The following is a 7,765-nucleotide window of genomic DNA, read 5'->3' on the forward strand; positions in this document are numbered from 1 at the left end:
ATTAGCTCAATAATTGCATGTCATTATTGGTTGTTAAAAAAGAAAAGTCCTCAAATTACCCCAAAATAAACTTTTTCATTTAAGTATGCACCCCAAAATTAATTAAACCATTTTAACAATTATTTTTTTTTATCAGTTTCTTTAAAAAAAAAATTTAAATTGCCCATAAAATTACTCACAAAGCATCTTTTTTCTACTTTTTTCATTTAATTTGTTTGTAAATAAACAAAATTAATTTGCTTTTTACTATATTTTTACTTAAAAAAATGCACAAATCAGTCATTTAATGCATTTTTAAAGAACAATATATTTTTCTTTGGGACAGTAATAAACATTATTACTGTGGAATCGGTAATAATTACCTAAGTCCGGCGGTTCAAATCCTGATGCTGGAAGATCGGCACTAGAAGTTCCCAACAGGGTAAGTATTTCTACTATCTCTGGGGGTCTGATAGAGCCAAAATCACTCCTGGGCTTGCGGAAGCGAGACCCTACCGCAGGGTATCGTCGCAAGCCCGATGGTTGCGATGGTCTTTGACCATCGCGACCATCTTTTTGGCCGCTCGCATAAGCTGTGGGGGGTCACCCACAGCTATGCGAGTGGCCAGGAGGCCGCTCCAAATTTAGCTGGGACGGCCCTGATTCAGAGCGAGCGCTCTGGTCAGAGCGTTCAGCTCTAAATCAGGCCCTCTATCCCTCTTCCCCCTAACCCTCCTTTAGGGATGCCTAACCCTAACCTCCCCCCCTAGTGCCTAACCCTAACCTCCCCCCTAGTGCCTAACCCTAACCTCCCCCCTAGTGCCTAACCTCCCCCCCTAGTGCCTAACCCTAACCTCCCCCCATAAGTGCCTAAAACTAACCTCCCATCCCCGCACCCTAAACCTAAGCCTCCCGGGGGGTGCCTAACCCTAACCTCCCCCCTGGGGTGCTTAACCCTAACCCCCCCTTCCCCTAGCCTGACCCTAACCCTCCCGAGGGCAAGCCTAACCCTAAGTCCCCCCCCAGGAGCCCGAAATCTAACCTCCCCCCCCACGGCTGTCCGCACCCGCCGCCTGGCTTACCTTCATTCGGTTTGCGACGTAGGGATAATGATAGGCGTCAGGATTTCGATGCCTATCATTAGTCCCTCGTCCGCATATGACAGACGGGAAGCCGGCGGTCGGGATTTTGTCCGTTGGTTTCCCTACTGCTTCCACTGACAAAGAGGTCTAAAAACACTGAAGCAGCAAACTTTGTTGTATTGTCCCACGTACCGGCTCAGCTCAAAAATTTGCTGCCTCCATTATAAGTAGTGGGTAATTATTAAAACTGGTCACACACTAGATGATTTTCTGCACGATTTCGACGCATCGGAAAGATGAATTGTTCAAATTTGTGCAGTTTCCACAAACGATAACGATCTAATGCGCGGTCCCGCGGGTCGTTTGTCATATCTTCAGTAATATCTGTCAATCTCCTTAACGATGCACTGGAAATCATTAAGGACACACGATAGCTCGTTAGTCACATCGCACAGTTTAGCAAGATATCTTCTGTCCAGGAGTGCTGGTGAGTTGCCCGGGGTGTTCAAGGGATATCGTTGACGACATAGTATCTTTTGCGAGTCGCAGGGCCGTAGCTAGGGTAGTGCGGCCGGTGCCATCGCACAGGGCACCACAGGTCAGGGGTCGCTGTTTGGGCCTGTCAAATTTCTGTTTATTATCATTCTTGCTTGTAGCTTCCTCTTATTTCATCCCCAGCATCTCCTGGTCTCTCCTGTCTCTTCCCTGGCCCTTCCCCATGAAGCCATTCCCTTTTTTTAGGTGCATTATGTCCCTTTGAAAAACGAGGGGGGCGCCAATGCTCTTTCTGGCACAGGGCACCAAAAAGTCTAGTTACGGCTCTGGCGAGTCGTTTAGTGTGTGGCCAGCCGCTATGCAATTAGCTGAATCATGACCTACAGTATGTGGACTGTCCAGTACCAGTTCTGGCCAGCAGATGTCCTAACCATCTAGTGATTCCTCTCTTGCATGTCAGGCTGCAGTATTTATTGAACATTGGATGATACATCCTTTACTGCAGATTGTATAGTATAAGGAGTTATGTGACCAAGGTTGGAGGCCAACAGAAGTCTTTGGTGGCATCTTACATTTCACACTAATGGTTTTATTATGTCTTATAACAAGCAGTAATTCAATTGGGAAGGAAAGCTATAACAGAGTTGTTGCATGATGGTAGTATGTACATTTAAGAGCCAAAATCACTACAACCTAAAGCCTTGCCTGCCAACCATCCAATGTAAGCACTAAGGCTGGGTACACATTAGGCGATATATTGTACGCTATGTCGTTTTGAGTCAAATTGGAAGGACGTAATGTTCACATCACATGGTGTGTGCACTCAATCGCGTATTCACGTGCTTCGTTCATCGCATCTTTCCATCTGATGTTCTGCACGTTATATGGGATGATGTAATGAACGACACCATGCTGCTAAATGCACACCGGTGTTTTTAATCATATCCTTTTAAAGGAATTAATCAGTGTTGCACTATGTGGAGTTTTATTTCTCCCATTCCATGGTGGTCATTTTGATGGGTGGAGACGCCAATAACAGCTTCCTGATTTCACTACATCCATACATACAAGACGCATCTTTGTCAACAAAAATTCAAATGAAGATTGTGAATATTCAAGAGAAATTTGTGGACTTTAAAAAGACTGTACGGATGATGATATCCTAATTAGGTTGTGGTTGTTCACACCTTGCTTTTCCGTAGGCTCTCTAGTGGTTGGTGATAGCCATGTGTAAACTCAGCTGCACTCGGTTACTGTGCGAGGGAGATCATTTCTTTATTCTAGATTAATTTTATCACCTCTGCTTTTAGAGATAGCTCCAGGGGGTAGTCAAGTTGAAGCCTTAATAAAGCTGAACTGTCGAAACGCGTCTCTGCGTTTCTGTAACCCACCACTGAAATATCAAGCCTACTCTTACAATGTTATAAAATAACGAAATGTGTAAAGTGAATATCGAATTAGCATGTACAGTGCATCTTATACTGTCATGCTATTAGCAGCTCCCTTGAGATAGTGAAGAGTAATAGCCTTATGTGTTTGGGTAATAGCCTTATGTGTACATAGAAGTACTTTATATTGAATTTGGTAAATTTATTGCAAAGTCCCTATTGCTATGACAATGAACTTAATCCCCAAATCAACATTTCCACTGCATTTCAGCCCGGCCACAAAAGGACCAGCTGACATCATATCAGTGATTCTCTCATTAACACAGGTGAGAGTATTGATGAGGACAAAGCTGGAGATCACTCTGTCATGCTGATTGAGTTAGAATAACAGACTGGAAGCTTTAAAAGGAGGGTGGAGCTTGAAATCATTGTTCTTCCTGTTAACCATGGTTACCTGCAAGGAAACATGTGCAGTCATCATTGCTTTGCACAAAAAGGGCTTCACAAGCAAGGATATTGCTGCTAGTAGGATTGCACCTAAATCAAGCAATTATCGGATCATCTAGAACTTCAAGGAGAGAGGTTCAATAGTTGTGAAGAAGGCTTCAGGATGCACAAGAACGTCCAGCAAGCGCCAGGACCGTCTCCTAAAGTTGATTCAGCTGGGGGATTGGGGCACCACCAGTGCAGAGCTTGCCCAGGAATGGCAGCAGGCAGGTGGGAGTGCATCTTCACGCACAGTGAGCCGAAGACTTTTGGGAGATGGCCTGGTGTCAAGAAGGCCAGCAAAAAAGCCACTTTTCTCCAGAAAAAACATCAGGGACAGACTGATATTCTGCAAAAGATACAGAGATTGGACTGCTGAGGACTGGGGCAAAGTTATTTTCTCTGATGAATCCCCTTTCAGATTGTTTGGGGCATCTGGAAAATGCTTGTCCGAAGAAGGAAAGGTGAGCACTACCATCAGTCCTGTGTCATGGCAACAGTAAAGCATCCTGAGACCATTCATGTGTGGGGTTGCTTCTCAACCAAGGGAGTGGGCTCACTCACAATTTTGCCTAAGAACACAGCCATGAATAAAGAATGATACCAAAACATCTTCCAAGAGCAACTTCTCCAAACCATCCAAGAACAGTTTGACGACAATCAATGCCTTTTCCAGCATGATGGAGCACCTTGCCATAAGGCAAAAGTGATAACTAATACCACTTTTATACCTAATTTCCGGGTCCGACCCGGAGGTTGGAACAGCGTTCCAAACCGTATCAGACCTGGAATTTAGCTGGCACCAACCCAGGTTATTACCGAATCGACGCCGTTCACACCGGAGCCAGGTCTTCAGTGACCCAGCTCTTCCAGCGTGGAAGTGGACGCTTGGAGATGACGTCCTCTCCAAGCGCCACTCCAACCTTGGAGATGACGTCCTCTCCAAGCGCCACTGAAGCCGGCATGTGGAGCACTCCAGGTCATCGTGACCTGGATATCTCCATTTACACTGCAGTGTTTAATGAGTCATTCCCATGTTAAACCCTGCAAGTTACCTGGGTTGGATTGCCGGGTCACTCGACCCGGGAATCCAACCTTGTCCCCTTTTACACCAAGGAGCTACCCAGGTTAACCCTGCAAAAACTCAAAATATTGGGTCCATGGCCAGGAAACTCCCTAGACCTTAATACCATTGAGAACCTGTGGTCAATCCTCAAGAGGCGGGTGGACAAACAAAAACCCACAAATTCTGATAAACTCTAAGCACTGATTAGGCAAGAATGGGCGGCCATCAGTCAGTATGTGGCCCATAAGTTTATTGACAACATGCCAGGGCGAATTGCAGAGGTCTTGATAAAGAAGGGTCAACATTGCAAACATTGACTCTTTGCATAAACTTAATGTAATTGTCAATAAAAGCCTTTGACACTTATGAAATGCTTGTAATTTTACTACAGTATACCATAGTAACATCTGACAAAGGAATCAGTATGATTTACTGCCGGCCGCATGACCGGCGGTTCTAATCCCAACAGCGGCAGTCCGGGCAGAAGTATGCCAGGTGTCGGGCTCCCAGCGTAGGTCTAATGACAGGTGTCAGGATTTCATTAGTCATTAATACCTTGCTGGGATTAGACAGTAGGGAAGCCGGCGGTCGGGATTTCGTTCGTCGGTTTCCCGACTGTTTCCACTGACAAAACGGTCTAAAAACACTGAAGCAGTAAACTTTGTGAAAACCAAGACTTGTGTCAATATCAAAACTTTTGGCCATGGTTGTATATGTAAATCTTATCTAGGTATCATCCACATACAGGTGACACTGAAACTGAAACAAACTGATTTGTTTTCCAAGATAGGTGATATAGATACAAAAAAAACACCTAGGACTGAGCCTTGTGGCCTCACATTGATGGTGGAAGCAGAGGAAATGAATTCAGAGAAATGAACACTGAAGGTACAATTTGATAAGTAGGACGAGAACCAGGACAGTAGAACTAGGGATTGTAGTGTTTGTATGAGAAGAGAGAGGTCAATGGTGTCACATCCAGCAGAGAGATCTAGAAGAATAAGAAGTGAGTAATGGACTTTAGACTTAGCAGTGATCAGATCATTCACTACCTTAGTCAGTGCTGTCTCTGGAGTGTTGGAAATGAAAGCATGACAGAAGTGGGTCCAATAAGTTGTATGAGTCACGAAACTGTAGGAGAGGTGTAGGCAAGTCTCTCAAGTAGCTTGGAGGTGCAAGGGGGCTGAGAGATAAGATAGTAATTTCAGGGAGAATTTGGGTCAGAATTGTGTTTTGAGAGAGAGAGAGAGAGAGAGAGAGAGAGAGAGAGAGCGAGAGAGACAGTATAGATTGTAGTTAAGGTTGGGATGATCACTGGGGATAGAGCTCTACTGATTTGTGAGGGTATAGGATGAAGGGGAGAGGTAGTAGAGTAGAAGGATGAGAAGAGTGTAGATACTTCATCTTCATTTGTGGGATCAAATGAAGAGAAGGAGCCGGAGGGTTCAGGAAGGAATTGAGCAGGTCGCTGGCTGAGGAAGAGAATACCATTTAATTTCCGATCTTATCAATCCTGTCCTTGAAGCAGGAGCCAGTGGATTTGGTGTGAGACAGGGAAAGGAAATGTAAATGCATTAAAGAGGTGCTTGGAGTTAGAAGCTTACTGTAGGTAGAGATGAGTAACTGTTTGTTTCAGTGTCCAGAACTAGAACTTTAATGAACTTCTATAAAGCAGCCCCTTAGTACAAAATGTCAAATTCAATTCAAAACCATAATTTTATAATGTAAAAGCTTGTATCTTAATATATCAATATTTTGAACTCAATCAGACCCATCTAGATATTTAAAAAATGGTGCATTTCACAATATCTGTGTGGGGAATATGTGCAAACTATATATGACTTGTATCATATCCAGGCAGTATTAGTGTATACAACATATAGAGCAGGGAAAATAAATGATTGTACCCTAATTCTGATGTTAAGGTGCATACACACGTAACGATTTTGTAACCAACGATTTTCTGTCAGATTTTCCCTTGAAAAAGTGAACGATTTTTTGAAGGGTAATGAACGAAAAATGTTCCTTCCCTTAATGAAAATCGTTATGTTGGACAGTCTGAAATGGACGATGAACTACAAACTACAAACGGGAGCGCGCTTGAATGATTATCGTTCATCGTTATAACTCAGAAACTGAACGTTTTTTTCAACGATTGAACGATAACGACGTCGTTAATGACAAATCGTTCAAAAAATCGTTACGTGTGTATGCACCTTTAGTTGCAGAAAACTCTGATAACAGAGCTGAAAACAGAAAGACACAGAAAAGAATGTCAGATTCTTACTTAGAACTCAAAATACCAGTCTTACAAATGTATGAATGCAAAACACCATGCAGCATTCTACATTTATTCCCTCAAACTTCCTAGTACATAATGACACAATAAATTGCTTTATCTACCATGACATTTTAATTTAAGTACTTCTGACTCATCCCTCAGCAAGTTATGCAGAATGAGAAGGCTAAATACCCGTTTCTACTTAATGAAGCTCATCGTTAATGAGGTAGGGGTCACGCAACGCAGTGACGTCAACATCAAAGTGCAAGTATTGTGGTAATAACAAACACTTGAAAGTTCAAGCACTTAACAGTTGTCTAAGTCTTACCTTATAACTGAGCAGAAGTTGACGAATAGCCTGTGATGTTAGCTGCTACCTTTAATGTCTTGGCTTGATCTATTTATATCTGTTTGCCAAGTAAATGTAACTGACACTGCTATCATGCAGGCTCTCGGGGTGTAAACTTACACATAGGACATTATTTGAACATTAAGTGCATTTGACTATGATTAGGAATAAATATCTAGGGGCACATAGATTCATCTAGTAAATATTTGATTACTTACCGTGACGTCAGTGCTTTCTAACGGTCACTTAAATGTTTCTCTTTCATTGGAAACTAAAGTGAGCCTGGCAGCATAAATTCTACGCTCCCAACTCATAGTTGCCTACCTTTCAGAATCTCTTCCCGGGAGAAGCCTGGGTAAGAGAAGCAGCAGGGGGCCGATGGGGGCGGGGCCTAATGAATCGTGTCATTAAACCCTGCCCCCTCGCTGCAAAACTGCCGCGATTGGGTGAAATTTACATAGGGGGCGGGGCCAAATGCTGTGATTCATTCAGAATCACATCTTAAGCCCCCGCCCCCTTCACGGAGACCCGCGATCGCCGTGGGTATTCTCCTCATTCTGCCCACTTCACTAGGAAGTGGGCAGAATGCGGGAGAAATGCCTACCCTTCCGGGGGTGCGGGGGGTTACCCGAAAAATCG

The 7,765-nt window shown here is 43.7% G+C and overlaps 1 protein-coding gene across 1 annotated transcript in view; it reads right to left on the bottom strand.

Annotated features, from left to right (window-relative positions):
- The window catches only part of ALPK2 (alpha kinase 2), a 124,978-nt gene extending 117,817 nt beyond the window's left edge, over positions 1-7,161 (bottom strand). Inside the window, exon 1 of the mRNA XM_088476475.1 lies at positions 7,106-7,161. The gene's annotated coding sequence lies outside the window, so the exon portion shown is untranslated. The remainder of the gene's footprint in view (positions 1-7,105) is intronic.
- Between the last annotated feature and the right edge of the window lie 604 nt (positions 7,162-7,765).

Source organism: Taudactylus pleione, unplaced genomic scaffold (genome assembly GCF_031769625.1).
Source record: "Taudactylus pleione unplaced genomic scaffold, aTauple2 ptg000189l, whole genome shotgun sequence".
Taxonomy (NCBI): domain Eukaryota; kingdom Metazoa; phylum Chordata; class Amphibia; order Anura; family Myobatrachidae; genus Taudactylus; species Taudactylus pleione.